Source organism: Cupressus sempervirens, chromosome 10 (assembly GCF_028749045.1).
Source record: "Cupressus sempervirens isolate cs-2001-9-10 chromosome 10, ASM2874904v1, whole genome shotgun sequence".
In the NCBI taxonomy this organism is placed as follows: domain Eukaryota; kingdom Viridiplantae; phylum Streptophyta; class Pinopsida; order Cupressales; family Cupressaceae; genus Cupressus; species Cupressus sempervirens.
Window position 1 is genome coordinate 780,373,192 of NC_143127.1, and position 23,903 is coordinate 780,397,094.

Below are 23,903 nucleotides of genomic sequence, written 5' to 3' on the forward strand. Positions count from 1 at the left end.
AGTGTTAATCTCACTTATTCTTATCAACAAATTATATTTAACATATATTTTATCTTATAATTTTTTTATAGATTAAGGTAAAAACTAGTTTTGAGGGGACTTGAAACCTTAGTTCAAAAGGTACAGATTACATAAGGTATACACAAAAGAAAGAAACTAAAACTATGCAAGAATAATATAAAACCTACTAACCATCCATCAACTAACATGAGTAAAAACCAACACTAAGAAGATACACTAAAATAGAAAAACATAGCATATAAAATAAAGGAAATGTGAACCTAGACAAGCTTCTTAAGAGCTTTAGCTACCTATGTCTCTATTACATCGGGTTCATCTTCAATATTCTTCAAGTCTCTATCGATGCTAAGATTTTTCTTGTTATCCCTATCCCTTGTCTATTTTTTATATACATTTGCAAGCTCCACCTCTTTCCCTTTGTTGTTGAGATCAACCCTAAGCTCAATACCTTCCTTGTTTACATTCTCTTTATCATTCATCTATTTTAAGATAGAAGAGTGATTTCTATCATGACTATCCTTAATAATTTTGTTAATCCTTACTTTAAAAATCTTAAGTTGAACTAAAATGCCATCATAATTTCCTTCCATCCTCCTCCTAACTCACTCTCCTCCTTCAACATTTTTCTAGGCTATTAACTTTATTTTTGAGAGAGTTGAGTTCATTGTAAGTCTAGATGTTGATAACACCCAAAAACTCAACTTTATCATTATCTTTTCTAAGAAAATCTAGGTAACTAGAGGTAGTATTAATCTCTTGAGTAATAGAATCCTTCTTATCATGACCCGGATGTAAATCTTCATAATCAAAGATAAGAGAATCTATAATCTTAATAGGAGAAGAATCCTTGTATATATTTGACTCCTCCATCTTAATCCCATGGTTATCATTATCTTTTCTTAATTTCCTTATAGAGGAAGGGGAAGAATTCCCCTTATGAGACTTGATAGATGAAGGGGCAATATTATTATCTTGATTCTTTGGAAAGAGATTCTCTCTAGAATCAATGTTTATTCCCATGCCATCCAAATTATTTTCCAATTGATCCTTAGAGACCCTATTTTCATGTGAATCAATAGAAGGAATATCTTCGTAATCACCTATATCCATCCCACTATCATCAAGGTTCTATTTATTACCCTTAGCTCCTTTGATAACCCATAAGGCGTTCTTTTTCTTCCCGCATCCCTCATCCCTTTTACTATTTTTTAAATGCATATTTAGTGCTTCAATCCTAACAGTAATCCAAAAATAGAAAGATAATTCCTTAATGAATAATTTGCAAGTGTGATTCCACACAATCCTTCAACATCTTGGTCTCTTGTAGGACCACCACATTTGGCTTATGATCTCTAACAATTTTCCCCAACACATCCTTTTTATGAAGGCTATTTATCCCTCTGAGGTTCCAAGATAATATCTTCTTTTTCATGGGGTAAAATCTTGGATAGTGGCCTATTACCTTCCATAGTATCTTGCATACTATCCATTTCTCTGTTCTCCCTAGCTATCCTTCTCCCTAGGGTATTCTCAGGTGATCCCACAACAACTTTATATGTTCCATGGGTAGACCTCACTATAGAAGTGGAAGACAGAAGATCGTTCTCCACTTTTGTTCTTATCCCTTGCACTATATTTTCAGAACATTCTAAAGCATTCTCCTTGGCTTTGATCTTCCTATTTATAGAGGATACAATATCTTCATGTAAGGACTATTTAACAAATTCCACATCCTCCATATCTACCAGAAGTTTTATGTTTTTTCCCCTATTATGGGGCAAGGCTAAGCATCTTGAAGAAGAGTTAGAGGGCTTTTCTCTATGCTTGAAAGGGAATCCTCCACCCTTGACTAGAAGGTTGGGGTCCATCAGACTTGTTGTCTTGAATATACTATCATAGAATATTATTTCTAAAATGAGATACCTTATTTTAGCGTTATCTCTTTATAATAACTCATTTTTAAACTTCATACTTTTACTCTTGATTAAATCTAAATTAGTTTGTACAAAACTGCAAATACTATTCAATTGACTCCATATATGTAAAACACATTCTATTTCCTCCTAAAAGAACATTTAGAAGAACAGCAATGATAATCTTAAACAGTAAATGTTTGAAATCAAGTCATTTTAATTCTAGATTGAAAATAGACTTCTTAACCAGCTGTACAATATAAAAAATTGTTTATTGGTCAAAAGACTGATTATAATGTACCTAACGACATGATTTTTAAGGCTTTTGATAAATTATTATATGTGGTGATGCTCTTTGATTCTTTGATACTCAGTAGTGATGTATATATATGATCATCTTGTTATTATAGCTACCTAGGTAACGCTAAATCAATTGCTTTGATACGCCAGCCATTAAAGTAATCTTAAAATACTCTTTTGCTTGTGGAAGAATTGCGTAACTTTGCTAAACGAACACACATCATATGATTGTTGTTTAATGAGTATAAAATGCAAACCAGTTTGGTTTCCTTAATGATTTTTCTGTTCAATTTACGAGAAAATATTTTCAGAGAGGGGTCCGATTATTGAAAACGAAGGTTAACCCAAATAAACATGTCTCGCGTTTTTATAAAATATAATTTTTCATGGAAAGAGGAAAAAGACCATGTTTACTTTCTTTAACGAATTCTTTATGTTGCATTCGCAGGTTTAATGAACACATATAATGTTCTTATAATATATGTAAGACTTGTAGTTACGTGTGCTAACGACTACTACATCGTTTGCATTAGCAAAAAATATTTAATCAACTCTCTTATATGAAAGACATTTTATTCCCTTCCAAGAGAATGTCTACAAACAAATTGCGTAAATAAAATGAATCAAGAAGAATAAAATCTTAAAGAATAAATGTTTGGAATCAAGTCGTTATAATTCTGGATTGCAAATGGACTCCTTAGATCACTTGTACAATATCATAAATTGTTTATTAGTTAAAATACTTGACAATATACCTACCAACATGATTTTTCGTTTTCTTTTTAAACTATAATATACAGTAATGCTCTTTGATCTTTGATAGTCAGTGATGAGGGATATATAATGATTTCCTTATTATTATAGGCAACTATGTAACGCTAAATCAATTGTTTTGATATGCCAGTCGTTTATATAATCTTAAAATGCTCCTTTTATTGTGGGCTAATTGTTGGTCTTTCAATATAATATGCAAACCAGTTTAGTTTCTTTAATGATTTTTCTGTTAAATTAAGGAGAGAATATTTTCGGAGCGGGATCTGATAATTGAAAACGAAGATTAAACCCTCACCAACATGCATCATGTTGTAATAAAATATGATTGTTCATGGAATAGAAATAAAAAACCGGTTTGTTTTCTTTAATGGTTTGTTATGTTGCATTTACGACTGATATTTTTATTTAAAAACCCTAATCAACATGTATTATGTTATTATAAAATAGGACTGTGTATATGACAACGCAGAATACTATTCGATAGGCAACCATGATTGGTGTAAGACTTGATGTTACACGTGCTACTACAAACTGTATGCTTTCCAATCCCGTCCAAAATGATTAATTGAAAATTTGACAATGCTGTGATAGCAAAACAAAATTGTTGGTTGATTTCTACGAGGGTAGTCTAAATATGGTGAACTCTTATGCTTTTTCCTTTTAGGGAAGACTTGTGGACATAAATTGCTTCAATGACACTTCAATAAGGGAAAAACTGTTGCCAAATCAACCATACAAAATGAAAATGGAGAAAATTCAACCAATGAAGGGGAAAGGCCAACAGATATGTTAATGACTGTTGAACTGTTCGATTTTTCAGTAAAGTCTAACCAATATAGTTTAAGTAATTGTAGTTCAATATATATATTAAACTTATAGAGTAACCATATCAGTGAGGTTTAGTTAGTGGAGTCAAAGATTTGTCTGGTGTATTAGATTCGGTTGTTAATGTCTATATACGTCGAAGAACATCAGAAATATGAGCACACATAAAATGTATCTATAAATTCATTTTTGTATTGATGTGATGATATCGAGTTTAGTCTAACACTGTCACACCCTAGAAAAATCCGTATGTTCTCAACTTTGTGCAGTTGTTTGTTATGAGTTGTGCAGAGAACCCAAGTCTAACAGTGTTTGTACTGTATTGACACTGGTATAATCCTTGTTCTAATCCTTGTTCTCTATATTAAATAGGCTGTTACATAGCATTTAAATATGTTTGTACTATATGTGCACTAGTGCAATTCTTGTTCTACATCAATTAGGTTGTCAAATAGCACTTGAATGTGTTTCTACTGTATTTGCACTAGTTTAGTTCTTGTTCTAGGCTGTGAACTAGCACTTGAATGTGTTAGAATATTGTACATACTGTGCTACCAAGTTTCCTGTGTTGTAAAAGTTGCATTAAGTTTTTGGAAGGCTGTTCGGGATCCATCACATTAATATAGAATTGTGCAAAAGTATTTCTAACAACATTGTCATTGTTTTAAACTATTCCAATCATTGATGGCAAAGAAATGTAGTAGTGCAAATGCAAATAAGGGAGGAACCAAGCATCCTACCTATGTAGGTGTGAGAAAGAGGAAGTGGGGAATGTGGGTATCAGAAATAAGAGAGCCAGGGAAGGAGAAGCGGATATGGCTTGGCTCTTTCCCCACACCAGAAATGGCAGCTCGTGCACATGATGCAGCTGCATTTTCTTTAAGAGGCGAATCAGCCAATTTCAATTTCCCTGCCTTGATTCATTCTCTTCCTTGCCCTGCAACAGCATCTGCAACGGACATTCAGGCGGCAGCAATAGAAGCTGCATACTCTACTTTCAAAGAGCCAGTGGAACAAGAAGCACAACTAAGTTTCAAAACCAAAAATGGGGATAACAAAGATGGTTATATCGACCCAGAGTGCGCTAGTATTGCAGTAGCTCAAAATGAAAATAATTTCATTTTGGATTTATGGCTGGATTGGCCAAACATGCTAATGAACATTGCAGATGGAGTTCTGATCGGATCTTCACTTGTCTTTGATAACCCAGTCAATGGAGAAGAAGATCCAGACGACGCATTTACATCACTCTGGGATTTTACATAAACAAGATTGGTTTCTTCTTTCTTTTGGTTTTCTTAATGATTCATTTAGCTATTCAGGAAACCCAACACATATGTACATTTAATAGATTTGTATCCAGTTTTCTTTCAATAAATTTAATTTGTTGTTTGTTTATAATCATTCCTTTTGTAACTTCGTCTTTCACGGCATATTTGATGGTTTAAATTCATGCCATTCTTCTGTCTATTCGTTTGAATTACCTTTATAATAACAAAAAACCTTGCAAATGCAATTATTATCATTATAGTTAATTTGTGATCGGAATGTCTAATATTTAAAATATATTTTAATGTATACAATTCTCTTTTTCTTTATATTGTATTCTGGTAAGGATACTGGGTTTTCTTCTAGAAAGTAATGATGGAGGCATTTATACATTCTTTAGATGTAAGAATGTGGGATATTGTTATTACAAAGTATACTGTCCCACTAACAGTACCTACTGATGCTAACGATAAACTAACATATGAACTAGATAAAAAGAGAACATATGCTTTGCTGTGTGGTCTCACCAAAGATGTGTTTGCTATAAAGTAGTCTACTATAAATCAGCAAATGATATTTGGAAAAAATTGGAAACTATTTATCAAGGAGATGAAAAGGTTAAAGAGTCAAAATTGTTAACTCTCAAAACATAATTTGATAATTTGAAAATGAATGAAGATAAAAATATTGCAGCATATTTCTTAAGAATTGATGAAATAGTCAATTCTAGAAAAGGTCTAGGTAAAAAAATTGAAGAATATGACATAGTTTCAAAAGTCATTAGGTTAGTGCTGCCTAAATTTGAAACTAAAATATCTACTTTAGAAGAAAAGAAAAGTTTTTTTTAAATGACTCTGCATCAATTACAAGGAACTCTAACTGCATATGAAATGAGAATTAGCAATCAAGCTAGTTCTACATCAAAAGGGACAGTCTATAAGGCTGAAGAGAGTGATTCAGACTTAACAGATGCTCTAGAAGCATTATTAGTCAGGAAAATGAGAAAGAAATACAAAGGAAAACCAAAATGTTTCAGCTGTGGTTAGTTAGGACATTTTGTTGCAAAATGTCCAAATGTAGAATTAGAAGGCTATGATGAGAAAATTGAAAAGTTTTCAAAAAAGAAACCTTGGAATCAAAAAAAAAAAGATTCAAGGATTTCAAAAAGAAAATTCTTCTATCAAAAGAAGACTCAAATGAAGAGTCAAGTGATGCTGATGTAGAAGGGGAAAGGTTGTCCATGGCTGAAATACTTAAGACTCCTAAAACTGAATCTGATGGATCTGAATCTTCATCTAATTTAAATGAAAAAATTGATCTTGAAGAAGAACTTCTCAAATCTTTGCAAGAATTTATTAAAGAAGTTAATTACAAATCATGAGAATGAAAATAAAAGACTTCAAGAAGAGTTAAAAGAAACAAATCAAATTATAAAACATGACAAAATTTTACTTGAAGGAAAGGATAAAAAACTGAATGCTTTGCAATGTTCATCTGAGGAGTTTTCTAAATAGAAAACTAAATTCTTCTTCAATGGTTATTGTTTTAACTATAATGTCTTTGGGCATAAGGCAATTTTCCATAAAAACAACACCAATCAAGGTAAGAAAAGAATTATTAGATGCTTCAAATGTTTTCACTATAGCCATTATGCGAATTAATGCAAACTAAATTTGAGACCTAAATAGATTTGGAAACAAGTAAAGACATCTTAAAAGTCTTTAATTGTTGAAACAACCTTATTTTCTCAAAAACCTGCAACATGGGTTTTGGATAGTGGCTTCTCACACCATATGATTGGGTGTAAAAGTAAGTTCAAAATCCTAGAGGATTTTGATGGAGGGTTTGTCCACTTTGGTGATAACTCAGGACCCTATATAATAGGAAGAGGCTCAATAATTTTAACCAAAGATACACCAATTCATGATGTATACTTTGTAGAAGGGTTGAAACATAATCGTTTAAGTATCAGTCAAATTTGTAATAGTGGGTATTCTATTTCCTTTAATGCTAAAGGATGCTTTATCAAAAATTGAAGGGATAAACTCATTGCTAGTGGCTTAAGGACATGTGAAAATCTTTATAACTTGATTGATTCTATAGTTCAAGAAACATCATTGATTAATACTTTTCTTATGGATCAAGTAGAAGAGAATTGGTTGTGGCACAAAAGATTGGGACATCTTAACTTTGATAATATTGCTAGAATTAGTAAGAATAAAAAGGTCAGAGGATTACCATAAATTACCAAACCAGTAAATATTTGTGAAGAATGTGTAAAAGGTAAAAAAATGAGAGTATCTTTTAAAATAAAAGAATGCTCATCAAATAGACCACTTGAACTTGTCCTTACTGATCTATGTGGTCCAACTAAAACTGCATCATTAAATGGTGAGAAATATTTTATGTTTTTCATAGATGACTATTCAAGGATGGTTTAGGTAATGTTTCTGAAAAGCCTTTGACTATTTCAAAATTTTTAGAAAAATGGTAGAAAGGGAAATTGACTTGAAATTAAAATGTTTAAGGTCAGATAGGGGAGGAGAATTCACCTCTCAAGAATTTATTGACTATTGTGAAAAATATGCCACTAAAAGACAATTCTCTACTACTAGGACACCACAAAAAAATAGTGTTGTGGAAAGGAAAAACATAACTATTAAAGAAATGGCTAGGACTATTCTTAATGAAGCAAAACTACTTGACAAATTCTAGAGAGAAGTCATTCATATAGCTATCTACATTCTAAACAGAGCACAAATTAAAGTTAGAACATCTCATACTCCATATGAATTATGGAATGGCAAAACAAGAAATGTTAAAAATTTCAAAATTTTTGGTTATAAATGCTTCATAAAAAAGAATGATGATTCCTTAGAAAACTTTAATTCAAGATCTAATGAAGGGATTTTTCTTGGATACTCTACACATAACAAAGCCTATAAATGCTATAATAAAAGGTTGAATAAAATTGTAGAAGCCATAAATGTTGTATTTGATGAAAATTCTATATGTTGTAGTAATAAAGAGGATCCTAAAGAAACATCATTCCAAAAATTAGACACTTTGCATGATGAACACCTTGAAAATGTTGAATCTGAAATTATTGATGAAACTGAACAAGAAAACTGTTCAAGTCCCAAAGTAACAAGTATTGGTTCAAAAATTAAAACTTCTTCTAGAATAATTGCTAAGAGACATCTTGAGTCTCAAGTTATTAGAGATGTAGAAAAAGGGATCTTAACTAGAAGAAAGGCCAAAATAGATGAACAAGCAAACATTGCTAAACATTTTTGCTTGATATCAGATTTTGAACCAAAAATTGTTACTGAAGCCTTATTAGACTCCTATTGGAAAAATCCTATGCAAGAAGAAATAAACCAAACTAAAAAAAAAGGACCTAGAAACTTGTTCCTAGACCTGATCATAAAAATGTCATAGGAGGGAAATGGGTATTTCATAACAAACTGAACGAAGATGGCAAAGCGATAAGGAATAAAGCCAGATTTGTATGCAAAGGATATGCTTAGCAGGAAGGAATTGATTTTGGTGAAACATTTGCACTAGTTGCAAGGATGGAATCAATTAAAATATTCCTTGTATATGCCAGTTATAAAAATTTTACTATTTGCCAAATGGATGTTAAAACTGCATTCTTGAATGGATATCTTGAAGAGGAAGTCTATATGGAATAGCTAGAAGGTTTTGAATCTTCTGACAAACCTGATTATGTTTACTGACTCAAAAAGAGATTATATGGTTTAAAGCAAGCTCCTACAACTTGGTATTCTAGGTTGGATAAACATCTAATTGCAAATGGATTTTCTCATGGTAAAGTAGATAGGACTTTGTATATCAAAGTCATAAATGATGAAATCTTGGTAGTAGAAATCTATGTAGATGATATTATTTTTGGGTCTACTAATGATGAGTCCACAAAACATTTTTCAAAAATTATGGAATCTGAGTTTGAAATGTCTCTGTTGAGCGTGCTCACATTTTTTCTTGGTTTGCAAGTCTAATAGCTTGAACATGGTCTATTTCTTTCTCAAACAAAATATGCAAAGGAAATGTTGTGGAAGTTTAATATGGCTGATTTTAAACCAGTAAGCACTCCTATGGAGACATGATGCAAACTAATAAAGAATGATGACTCACCTTCTATAAATCAAATTGTATATAGGTCAATGATTAGAAGTCTATTATATCTTATAGTATGTATACCTAACATAATGCAAGTAGCATGCATGGTTTCAAGATTTCAGTCAAACCCAAAACAATCTTATCAATGCAGTGAATCGAATATTGAAATACATTCAAGGTACACTTGATTTTGGTTTATAGTATCCTCACAGTAATGACTTTACACTTTTTGGTTATACTGATGTAGATTGGGGTGGATCTAATGATAAAAAGAGTACTAGTGGTGCAGCTTTCTTCCTTGGTGATTTCTTAGTTGTTTGGTATAGAAAAAAACAAGATTGTGTTACTTTGTCTACTTATGAATCTGAGTATGTTGTTGCTATAGCATGTTGTACTCAGCCGATTTGGATGGATTATCAATTGTCTAATTTAGGTATTCAGGTTTCAAAACCCATTTCTATCATATGTGAGAATATGAGTGTTATTCAATTGAGTAAGAATCTAGTAATGCACTCATGCACAAAACATGTGGCCATTAAACTTCACTTTTTGCATGATAAAGTTCTCAATAATGAATTCAAGCTGATCTATGTGCCCACTCAAGGATAGGTAGTAGAGATTTTTACCAAAACTCTACTTGGGGAATTATTTGAATAGTTAAGAACTTGATTGAGAGTTTTGCCTCAATCAATGCTGATATAGGTTCTTTGCAAATAAATGTTCTATATTAGTTTTTTGCTCCTATTCACAAAATTTTTTCATGAAAAGCAGATCGTCAAAATTTTTTTGACGCAAAAATTTTAGGGGAGATATCAAAGTTGTGTATGGTAGACAACATTGCATTCTTGTAGTAGTAATCAGCATTATTAGCATTGAATCAGCATTATCAGCATTCACATGTAGTTCAACATTATCAACATTATTTTTTGTGATCAACATCTGTTATCAGCATTTGTATTTAGTTTTTGTGGTTCAACATATTATGTGATCAGCATTTGTACTTGCATATTTGTTTATTATCATATATATATGAGAAGAAATTTGATTTCAATCTTAGTTTTCTTGTTTCCTCTTGTATATATGAGATGGTGAAAATTTTTGCCTCAAAAAATGGGGGAGATCATTGTTGACCATATTCAAAAGTTGACAAAATGCAAGTTTGAAAAACATGGCAAGATTGACTTTGATAAGTGGCAAGGCAAGTTTGAAATCATAAAACACGTGGTGAAGGAAAAACAAAAACAAGTTTTAAACATGGCACAAGGTAAAAGTAATGACAACATAATAAAAAGTTATTAAAACTTGAGCACTGGCACTAAGTGGAATTTAATGAGAGACTACATATGATTTAACTCTAGTCAGGTGTAATGTTTCTATGGAAAAATCAAAAGGAAATTAATATATAGTTTTGGTTGTGGGCATTTGATTCATTTCTTCACCCTCTTAATGTTATTGTGAAAAGTTTTTTTGTCTTCTTTGCATAATGTTGAAAGTTTCTCTGTGAATAAGCTGTTCTATGAATAAGTTACTATGTGAATATTTTTTCTCATTGAGTAAAGAATTGAAAAGGATATGCTGCGAAAAAAATCTATGAAAAAGGTTTGTTCTTTTGTGTATCTAGGATATTCTTTGGCTACGAAAGTGAAATTTTTATCTTAGCTCTGCAAATTTGGGATATGAGATATGGTTTGAAAAATTTGTTTTAAAATGTAGTATCATTTTGATGGGTTTCTGATCAATCCCTTGTGAAAATTCCCATCTTTTGGTTTCACCTATGATTGCATGGCCAAGACAAAGAGGAATAAAAAAGGTCCTCAAAACAGCGACAAAGGGTTTCATTGAAAACAAAACCAATGAAGGTAAAAACAAGAAACATGTATGTTTGTTTATGTTTGTCCAAAATTCTTTTTCAAAAGAAGGATAAAATTTTGAAATCTTTCTTAGTTAGTTTCAAAGAAGATAAAAAAGGTGGAGTAAGGTTTTGTGAAAATCTTCAGGCAAAGTTTTTATTGTTCCTTTGTAAATATATGGAAGCTTTTCTTTAAACCTAGTATCATTTCTTGAAAAGAAATTTTTTGAATTTGGTATCATTTTGAAATAAAGTTTTAAAATAATAAGCATCTCTAGTTTGAACCCTAAGATGATAGTTTTTCTTGAAGATCTTTCATTTGTTTAAAAGGTATTTTTGAGGGTTTCTTACATTGCACTATTTTTTGAAAGTTTGAAGAAATTACTGGCACAGTTTTCTATTTATAAAGCTAGTATTTCAAAAGGCATGAAGAAATTCGAGGCATAACTGATAAAAGTTTGTTTTTAAAACAACATTTCATAAGGGCATTTTTAAATAGCCCTAACTGGTTCAATTTGTTTGCATAACTGATTCTATTCAAATCTCATCTCTATTTAAAGAGATCATTGTAAAAGGAATGTATGTGATTAGTGATGTAATACAGAGACATAAATATCCTAAAATTGTAAGATTGACCTGAAGGATTGATTATAAACTTATTTGCATGGATAGGTGTATCGTATATTGCATACAATTATATGTGCATATAAGGTTGGAATTCAGTTAAAAGAAAATAGGGTTGAATCCCTAAGCAGCTATTGATGTAGATTATAAAAGAGTTGAAGCTCAATAAAGATCACAGGTTCATGGAGTAGTTTTTTCTCCCTATGACGAATCCTTTTTGAGGAATTTTGAGGGTTTCCCACTCATCAAAATACATGTCTCTATCTTCTGTGAGTTCATGTTTTCATGTTCATGCATGGTGAATGATATTTATTTGAATAAGTTTTGAATGCATTCAATTTCTTTAATCTTTAAAGTTAGAATCTGCAAATTAATTAAGTAGAATCAGTAAGTTTTGATTCACTCCCCCCTCTCAAAACTCTAATACTTCCAACAATATATATATATATATATAAACACTCAAAAATGGTCTAAAACTTAGGTTGTTTTCTCTATCTTATCTATTTGAATGCATGTAAAATTTACAAACTCAATTTTTTCTTCTTTAGATGTTTTGGAGTTTTATAATTAAGAGCAAATACATTTTGATGAATATTTGTTAGCATTTCTACCAATACTAATTTATTTCTAAGTTCAATCTTGTTTTCACTTATTTTCATTGATCATTTGATTTTGTTCCTTCATGGACGCCCTTTGTTTCGGCTAGGGAGAATTCAACTGTTATCATTCAGCCATCTTCTTCGACAACATTGAGGTTTCTAGGCACTGAATACTCAGTGATTAAAAATGTGTATTCAATGTTCAAATTATACAACAGTATCATTTAATACATATATTAACTAGTTATGTTTGTATCAAATTATTGGCATATATTGCTCTGATTGAGGACTTTGGACAATTTGAACTATTGCAAGTTGTGGTTTTGAATCTTTAGCCCTTATTTTCAAAAACATAAGTGTTTCCTTTTTATTTTTAAAACATTTCTAATGAATAAATATACAACTAAATCATCTAACAATTTTTTTCCTACCTTTCTAATGCTTCTTTTTCTAGATATAATCATCGAGTTTCCAAGTGGTTTATTGTATAATATATGTTGTTGCTCCTTTCTGGCTTTTTTATCTAGCATTTTGGGAAATAATCAATCTAGGGAGGCATATTCACAATAGGTCATAGAGGCTTCGATGCTCAACAGAATAGATATCATTGATTTTGGAGTGCAATTTATGGGGCTCTTCTCTATATATTAGATCACACCAGGGTATGCTGATCAGACCATATAATACCAAAAGATTGAGATTTTAATGGAATTCTCGAGTAGTGCATGGATTTCTCTATTTATAGTCTTACTTGTATCAACCCACAATCGTCAGGCATCTATCAATATTGGGTGATTACCTGTCACAAACCACTATGTAAGGGTCTTGGCATAATGAAAAGTCATTGTTGATGAACTTGGTGTCAAATTCCAACTTACCTAAAGAACCAAGGTTCAAACACTCATTCCTATGTTGTAATTTACACAGATTAATGTCAAACATCTTAGTATTTCAGTCTTAATTTTGATGCTGTCAAAGTATGATAAATATCGGGAATGAAAAATGCAATCAAAAATTTTGAAATAAAGACTTGACCTTCATCTATCTAGATTAATTAAATTTTCTGTTACAATATCTGATAAATCCCTGTCATCTTGGATGGTAGATAATTTTGTGCATAAGCAGCTCTTGTTCGTCATCATCAAACTCCAAACAAATGTAGAAATATTGTATTTTCATTCATTTATAAGGGCCTTTGAAGCTCCCTTGTTAACCGCTCACTCCACCATATTTCTCTTGAATTTTTTTTAGTAATGGATATTCTAGAGACCAATATTCATGAAATCAGATGTGATATCAAGCCTTATTAAGTGTTTGATGAATATCATATGTTAATATTTAGAAGGCCCATCTTAATAGAAAAAACTTTAATTATGACCAAATACACCCAATCTTAGAACAACCCATGCATCTCATAGATCAATAAGAATCAACATATTCAATGTTTCCATTAAGAATATTTAAATAAAACTAATTACTTCTAGTAAATGTTGACAAACTAACCTTTATCATATGTGAATAAATAATAATTGGTCTCCTTCAATATTTGATAAATAATGTTAATGGTGTTAGAATTAATCTTAGATAGAAATAACAATTACATTAAAAAAAACCAATATTAGAAAATAATAAATCACATAGAAGAGAACACAAGATACAAAGACTATCATGGTTCATCTAATCCCTGGGCTACATACACCAATAGCAAGTCCAATATTATTATTATATAGTGATTACAATCTATAATCCTTTACAGTTCAATATTTTTGAAAGAAGCTACAAGATCATCTTACATTGTGAAATCCTTAACCCTAAGCCATTTTATACAAGTTTTTGCTACTAAAAAAGTTAGTGCTAGAATAAGTCATCCAATAGAAAAATAGAAATTGACAGCTTTTACAATAGTAGGGTCCTTTTTGGCTTCAGGGTTCTTCCCCCAAAAATCCCTATGAGAGCATTGCTCCTCAACCCCACCTTGTACTGTGACAGGGAGCACACTTGGGGTGCTACCCTAGGAGCTCAAAAGAGGTGTTTCCCCATTTAACCCATCTTGGGGGCACTTCCTTGAAAAACTTGTAGAAATTATCTAAGGGGAAACTACATCGAACAAATCTTCTAGTCTGATTAGGCTCCACATCACAAAAATCTTACACTTGGAGACTGATTAGACTCTACAACAAGAACCTCCCACTTGGAGACTAATCATAGCATCCCTTAACCTCTAGCTCCCACTAGAATACCAAATTGCACTGGACTATGTTGTTCTTTTATCTTGTTAAGTTTAGAAGACCAACCAAAGTTGAAGAGAATTTCAACTTCATCTTTGTTACTACCTTGGTAAACATATCCAGTAGATTATCATCTATATGGATCTTCCCTATCCTTAATAGTGTGTGATCTAAAATTAACCAAATAAAATGGTATCACAATTGTATGTATTTTTTTATTGAATGTAGAGCAGAATTCTTCACAAGATGAATGACACTCTAGCTATCTATAAACAAATAATTATCTCTCTACAGGGATTTTGATTCTTCCATTAAGAACTAAAACCATATCATCTCCTTGGATGCTTCTATAGTAGAAACATTCTTTGCCTCTATATTGGATAAAGCTTCTGCAACTGAGAAATCATGCTCACTATTTCTCCACCAATAGTAAGTACATAGATTGTAGTACTCCACTTGGTATCAATATCCCCTAATAAGTCTAAGTCAACATATCCTTGTAAATTAGTAGTAGATCCCTCAAAATGTAAATACTTATTGGATGTTCCTCTCAAATATTTGATAATCCATTTAGTTGCATTCCAATGCTCAAGCCTTATATGACTCATATACCTGCTAACAACTCATACTACATGTGTGATATCTAGCTGATTACATATCATAGCATATGTTAAGCTCCCTATAGCCAAAGCATAAGGTAAATATGACATCTTATCCTTCTCTTCTTGTGTCTTTGGACTCATCTCCTTAGTCAATTTCATATAACCAAGTAAAGGTGGGCCGATGGCTTTAGCGTTTTCCATAAGAAATAATGTAAAACCTTCTCAATATAATTAGTTAGAGATAATATTAATTTTTTATTGTCTCTATTTCTACAAATTTTCATACTAAGGATTTTTCTGTTTTTTTCCCCCAAATCCTTCATAGTAAAATGAATGTGCTAATTTTTCTTTTAAACCTTTAATGTTATCCATGTTAGACCCAACTACAAGCATATCATAACCATATAAACATAAAATAATGTATCTTTCAACATCCAACTTCTTAAAATAAACACAATGATCTGAATGACACCTATTGTATCCATGCTCATGAATAAAATTTTCAAATTTCAGATACCATTGTTGAGGTGCTTACTTCAAGCCATATAAACTTTTCTACAATCAATACACTTTCTCCTTACCTTTGACCTCAAATCCCTATGGTTGTACCATATATATATATATATATGTGTGTGTGTGTGTGTGTGTGTGTGTGTGTGTGTGTGTGTGTGTGTATATAGATATATATATACATATACATATATATATACATATACATATATATACATATACATATATATACATATATATATACATATATATATACACACACATATATATATACACATATATATATACACACACACACATATATATATACATATATATATATATATATGTATATATATATATGTATATCTTCATTCAAATCACAATGAAGAAATGTTTTTTTAACATCAAGCTTCTCCAAATACAAATCTTCAGTAGTCACAATACTTAAAAAAATGAAAATAGAGGTCATTTTAACAATAGTAGACAATATCTTATCCTAATCAATGTAAGTTTTTTGTGCAAATCCTTTTACCACTAACTTGGCTTTAATTTTTTTCTTATCTCCATACTCTTCTTTCAACCTGTAAACCCATTTATTCTATAAATCCTTTTTGTTTATATGCAACTTGCATATATCCCATTTCTTTTTTTTTTAACAAAGAGTCCATTTCTTCATTTATTGCAGACTCCATTAAATGTTTGTATCCACCTGTACATCTTCATCATAACATTCAAGTTCATGGCATCTATTAATAAAATAGAATACAAAGGAGAAAATATTTCTAGATTTCTACTTAGCTTTTTTGACTATCTAACATTCATTGGCATGTATGGTATTTTTTGTTGTAGTTGTTACATAGCATGATGGACTGCAGAAACATCCTCATTTTAAGTATCATCCAACACTACACAATTATTATTTTTCTTCTCATACTACTGCAATAGATCTTTGTACAACATTTTCTCATTGAATATGATATCCTTGCTTCTTACAATTATATGATTTTTAAAATCCCAAAGCCTATAACCAAATTCATCAATCCCATATCCAACAAATATATATTTCGACTTACCTTCTGGCTTGGTTGTATTTTCAAATTCAATGTGTGCAAATGCTTCACAACCAAATGTTTTGAGAAAATAATGACTCACTTTTTTACCAATCCATGCTTCCTCTAAAATACTAGAACCCAAAGGAGTAGAGGAACCTCTATTAGTCAAATATACAATAGTATTGGCCAACATCCTCCTCCCACATGCTTAAGGGCAGCCTAGCATGCGACCTCATGCTCCTTGCACACTCCATTATTGTTATATTCATGCATTCGACCGCTTTATTTTCCTATGGAGTCCTTGATACAATTTTTTGTCTACAAATTACATTAGTGGAGAAATAATCTTTAAATTCATGACTGTAATACTCACCACTATTATTAGAATTGAGACATTTTAATATCTTACTAGTCTCATTTTCAACCAAGCATTTCTATTTCTTAAAAGTTTGAAATACACCAAATTTTTCTCTAAGGAAATAAACCCATACTAATCTAGTTGCATAATCAATAAATATAGCATAATAATGAGAGCCACCAAGGGAAGATACTTGACCTGCTCCCCGTATATCTATATGCACAAGCTCTAATTTCTCATTTTTCTTTTCCTTCCCACTCTTCACAAAACTCACTCTCTTTAGTTTTCCATGTACAACTTTCCCAAAAATTCATATTGACACATATCAAACTTGGTAAAACTTTCTTTGAATGAACTATTTCTTACCTTTCTCACTCATGTGTCCAAGTTTGTAGTGCCATAGCATTGTATCAAAATCTACAACTATTCATTCTCCCTACTCAATTGTAACAATTGTTCCTTAACACTCATTTTTCTTTGAAACAATGAAAGTAGAAGGAATAGTATGACCTATATAAAGATATAAGGTGCCTACTCTCGCACTTTTTTCTACTACAAGGGAGACTTTTGAAACCTTCAAATTTTTATTATTAAAAGTAACTACACAACCCTCATTACCAAGTTGCTCTACTGAAATTCAATTTCTACTCAACCTTGGAACATGTCTTACCTCATGTAGTAGCCAATGATTCCTATTTTGCAACTTAATCCTAACTTTTTTCTTTCCAACAATTTAACAGGGTTCATTATTCCCCCAAATAAACAAGCCCAAACTCCCCTTGGACATAATCAATAAAATAACTTCTATGGGGTGTAGCATGAAATGAAGCCCCAAAGTATAAAACCCAAGAATCATTAGGACTTTCTAAGGAAAGAAGTAAAGCATCCTCTTTGGATTTGTTACTTACCACACTTGCCTCCTTGTTTCCATCTTTTTTGTCTCTTTCATTATTCTTTTGAGTGCAGGAATCTTACTTTGTATGCTCATGCTTCCCATAATACAAACAATCTCTTAGTCCCCTAGATTAATATCTCTTCTCCTTTGACTTTCCTCTTGATTTCCCATGTTTTCTATTGTTTCCTCTCTTAGTCATTCTACCTCAACATCATCAGATTTTAGGGTATTAGATCTACAAACAGAATTGCTCACAACCAATGCCAAGCCATTCTATCTTTTTGAAAAAGAACAAAAAATGAAGAGATCTCTAATTTCTTCATCAAAATTGACATTGAAAGAAGATAACTAATTAGTAATATTATTAAACTCATTTGAAGATATGCAACATATCTACCTTCTACCATCTTCATATTAAATAAATGCTTCATGAGAAATACCTTATTTGAAGTAGAGGGCTTTTCATACAATTTTGCCAGTGTTTGCATCAACTCTTCAATCTTCTTTTCTTCTGTAATTTTAAATACCACTGATGGTGCCAAGAATAATCAAATACTTCCAAGTTCCTTTCTATCTAAAATCTCCTAGTCCTTATCTATCATCATTCCATGTTTCTTGGTTTTTCCTTGAATGGCTTGCATAAATCCTTTTGAGAAAGATAGTCGTCCATTTACATTTTCCAAAACTAAAAGTTATACACATTAAACTTCTCAACCTTCATCTTACCCTTTTCTACCATCACTCCCACTTAACTAAGAGTCCTTCCTCCAGAGGATACCTATAAATAAATAAAAATTATAGTGGTCTGGCTAAAAAAAATTACAATAGTCTAGCTTTGAAACCACTTGTTGGGACTAATGTCAAAGAGAAATAATAGTAACATGCAAATATAACTAATATCAGAAAATAATAGATCACACAGAAGAGAACACAAGACACAAAGAATTAATGTGGTTCACCCAATCCCTAGGCTATGTCCACCAATAACAAGTCTAATATTATTATTATCCAGTGATTAAAATCTAAAATTCCAGTTCAGTACTAGTGCAAGATGTTATAATATCACCTTACATTATGAAATCCCTAACTTTAAGCAATTTTATACAAGCTTTTGTTGCTTACAAAATTAGAGCTAGAACAAGTCATCCAATATAAAAATATCAATTGACACCATTTACAATAGTAGGGCCATTTTTGGCTTTGAGGGCCCCTCTCCCCAAATCCCCCGTGATGGTCCCCTCTTTCCCATCATATACCACGATCGGGAGTGCACCTGGGGAACTACCCCTTGACCCCATCATGGGGGTGATAATGCCTAACCCCCATAACTATGTTAGATAACCCTTTGAGTTTGACATCACAACAAATGGGTTAATTTTTCCAATTAATGAAAAGAGTTAATTCTTTTTTTGATGGATTCTTCAAAGTACTCTAGAATCTCTTAAAGAATAGTGATAAATAAAATCATGATTGAAATTCCCGAGATATGAATGTCAAACACACCTAGATATTGGGTACTAAAATAGTAAATCTAGACAAAAATTTTTAGTTTTAGTGAACATAACACATAAGAAAGGACCCTAAAGTATCCTTGTGTAAATTAGTTAGGCTTATGTTCAAGTAAACAGGGCATAAAAAAAATTACATCTAGCCTAGGAAAACTTTCCCATATCCATTTATTTTACTACATATCATTTCTCCCATAAGTCTAAATACAAAAACCTTTGTAGGTGAAGATTAGTAGTAATTTTTCATTTGGAGAAAGGGCCCATGAAAGAAAATGCCTCCAAACTAAAGAATTCATCTTTCCAAAATATTGACAAAAGCTACCAATCTACATTCAAGCTGTAAAGTGGTGACTCTCAAAGAGGATGTTTCAATTTCAAAAAATTTACCTTTTCTAGATCTTATTAATATTTTAAATCCTTAACTCTACGGAAACATCTTGAAAAAAATTTGCAGACAAAGTAATTTGGTAACACTAATATGATAGTAGGTATCTATTCTAAGAATACAAATCTTGCAAGAGTTTATTAAAAGAATTGTTTAATTATCTAGACAAGCATGTCACATAAATCACCTAACCTTTTCCAAAAGGCTTGTTCAATGAACATTACTACTCTCCATTAAAAAATGCCTTATACCAACAATAGTTTCCAAATATAAAACCTAATTATTATAAGGTATCAAATAAATTTCAAATACCTAAACATTGAAATAAAGACTTTATTTTTAATCATATATGCTAACACCATATTTTTTTCTAAAAAAATGTTATATATATGAATAAAATTCAATTATTCACTTAAGGTTGCCTATGAATAAGAATAACTAGGCCACGCATATTTTATATAATATTTATATAAGGGGAGGACATTAACCATTGACTTCAGATGAGTTACCCTTTCATTAATTGAGAGCCTCTAATGAGTCCAATAAAATACTGACTTATAAGGATTAACCAAAACATATGACTAGATTCCTCTTGATAGAGATCCTATGGAAATATGAATACCAAGATAGATAAAAGGAAGTGATCTGGTACAAAATTTGAAAATAAAAGGCTATTCAAGAATAATGGATGACTTGTTGCGGTGATTTCAAATATTATAAATACATAACTTAAGGAATAATTTAGTATATGCCTAGAAAAGGCCTTCAATATTTCGGATTCAAGCATTATTATAACCTTATATCACAAAAAGAGTTAATAGAGCCTCCTAAACCTTAATTAATTAAGATTAGAAAAAGGGAGAAAGAATATCAACCTTATAAAGGCCTTGAGAAGTACAAAGAAACTTGAAGATATGTTCATTGATAAAAATAAAAATAAAAAAGAACAAGAATTTGTAAAACTCATGCAAGGGCATCCAATGTGTAAGGGAAATCTTGAATCACCCAAAAATATTTCTTTTTTCAATTTTTTCAGTTTGGTATTTTTAATAATGTCTGTTTCCATGTAAAGTTACTAATTGTGGGGGCTTGATAATTTTAGTAAGTTGGTATTATTCTCTTAGAGTTTTCTAATATAATATTTATAGAATATATTAAGCATGAACATTGATGGTATTCCTATGGAATAGTATCCTATCATTTCTTTAGACATGATTCAAAGATTGTGTGTCACATTTATGACATATTATTTCCTTGATGTCAACATATTGGTTATTATATAAAGACTAGGAGAGTAGAAGACACTGTTTGGGTTTGTGAGGTTCACTGATTATAGATAAGAATATACATAGTTGATCATATGTTCTACATAGTTTTTATATGCTATAGTTAAGGGTGGGTACAAAAAAACGAAGACAATATAGAGTTATGATGCATTTGGTGAAGATAGTGTTCAAATAGAGTTTTTGAGTAGTAGTTATTTTTTATTAGATTGTATCTCGTAAAAAATATGGAATCTACTCACTTAGACATGGATAGTGGTAGAATACATGATGAAAATGCTATGGTCAAATGCACACATCCAAGTGATCATCGAGTGAAGGAAAAAGTTAACATCTTAAGGAGATCTATGGCACAATTCATGAAAGAAAGTCCAAAGATTGGAGTTAACTATGATAGTTTGGAATAAAAGATGAAAACACATTTTCTATAAATGCGTCTGGATTATTGGTTGATTACTATGAGTAAAAATTATGTTATTATAGAAAAGGATCTCTTGAAACTTATACTGAAGCTCATAGAGAAAAATTCATGCTAAATATGCTTGCTAGAAAAGCACTATTATTAGCTCTTCAAGAAACTACATTAACACAAGAAAAAAAATTAATTTTAGCTCATTAAATTTTTTTTTCATTGGAAGTTACATTTGGAGGTGATGAACATGCTTAGAACATTAGATTACAAAATGTACATGCCTATATCAAGATACTAAAATGATGGAAGATGAAACTATAAGAAGTAATTTTAGTACAATTTCAAAAATTTTTGTAGGAATTAAGATTTGTGGATGATAGAAATATGAAGATGAGGTTATATGGAAGATATTAAAGACTTTAACACCTGCATCCATATAGACAACATAAATGATTAAACAATTTATTCCCTTAGCATCAAAATTTATAAGATTGACTCCTCTTGAGAGATTACAATCAATAGAAATGTGGATGAGACATAGTAGATAACTTTCTAATGTTTAAAGTACTTTTAGTGCAATAATTTTTCAATCTATTTTGACAAGGATTTCAAGTACTAGTGGAGATTATGCTAGTACTAGCTGAAGAAAAGTTGAATAAGAAAATAAGAGTAAGGAATGACTTTCTCTACTTCTAAAGAGAGAACCTAAAGGTAACAAGATCTATAAATTCTAAACTTTTAATGAATATGGTCATTATTATTTTGAGTGTCCTAAGAGAGTAAGAAAGGCGAGAAATTGCTAAAAATCTAGAAAGCCTATGGAATGTCTTTTTCCAAATGATGAGGATGAATTAAATGAAGAGATCTTGAGTGAAGCCTATCATATAATAGGAAAATGATCTATTACACTTGATGGAAAGAAAAAAATTGATAATGCTTACTTTGTTGATGGTTTGAAGGATAATCTTTTGAGTGTTGGATAACTAGTAGACAAGGGATGCCAATAGCAATTCATAGAGAAGACATGGATTATCAAAGACAAAAATGACACATTATGATGCAAGGATATTATATCAAATCTATAGCAACATGTGGAATAAAATCAAATTGCAATCTTCACATGCCTACTCAAAGTTACACATAGAAGATACATATTATTAAAATGAAAGCTCAAGAATACAATCCTAGATTTATAATATATTAGATGTAATAATTTAAGTTCACATAAAAAAGTAACCACAAGATGCCATACTCTAGGTTGTGACCTTATACAAAATTAAAAAATTTCAATCTCAAAGTCTTGTCTCCATATTCTATCATCTATCCTCTAAGAATACTAATTTCTTACATCTTACCAATCTTCCTTCATAGCAAGCTAAGCCACAAATTAGGTAGTCAAGAATTTAATTGTAATTTTGGTCCATACTTGGAAGAGTATACCAAAACTTGTGCAAATGGTCATATAAAGTGATGTGCACTCAATGGTAGGTTTATATGTGTCTCAGGAGCTAGATCCTAACTATGCATCTATGTCATGTAATCAAAAGAAATTGTGCCATATAGAACAACACATTACACAAGGTGAAAATAGTAGGCAAATAAGATAGTAAAGAATGACACAAAACTTGAGAAATAGAGAACATAAGAATGTGTGCACTTAGGATAAGGATCTAGGATAGGTCGTTAGCATGATGACAACTTTTGGTAGGTGGAAATATTTTTGGTTGATGCAATATTTCTTAAACACCCAAGATGCTCCTGCATTAGACACCTAGGGTTAATTTAGAACTAATATCTACATTAAGGATGAATGTTATTCTAACCTAAAGGATAGAAATCTAACTCATCTTGCATATTCCACAAATTGTATTTAGTTGGTTTATCTTTCCACTAAACTAGATATTCGAAGAAATCTTTTCCTTGGGTTCTTTTACTTACTTGGCTATTCAAGCTCTTCTGAATGCTATGAGTCTTCTTCTTCGGTTAATCCAAGTTAATTTCTTGATTTTCATCTGATTAAAAATATTCAAAGATATCTGCCATGTTGAATATAGTTGAAATGTCCATGTGTTCTGGTAATTTAACTTCAAAGGAATTTTGATAGTAATACTTTCTTAGAATCTTACAAGGACCAAACTTCTTCATCTTCGGATTATGATAAGCACCAACTAGAAAAAAAAATTTCTTTAAGTGAATCATTACTTCATCACCAAATTCAAAAGATTTAGGTCCCTGGTTCTTATTTGTTGTCTATTTGTATTCTAGATTACCATCTTCTAGGTTCATCAATTGTGAACCATTTTGCACTATGATCATAGTTCGAAAAAAGCATTTAGAAAAATCACTAATTCTAAGCTTGTTCACAATAGGG

At 31.0% G+C, this 23,903-nt stretch overlaps 1 pseudogene; it reads left to right on the forward strand.

Annotated features, from left to right (window-relative positions):
* The first annotated feature begins 4,285 nt into the window (after positions 1–4,285).
* LOC149536200 (ethylene-responsive transcription factor ERF039 pseudogene) lies at positions 4,286–5,099 on the forward strand (annotated as a pseudogene).
* The last annotated feature ends 18,804 nt before the right edge of the window (positions 5,100–23,903 follow it).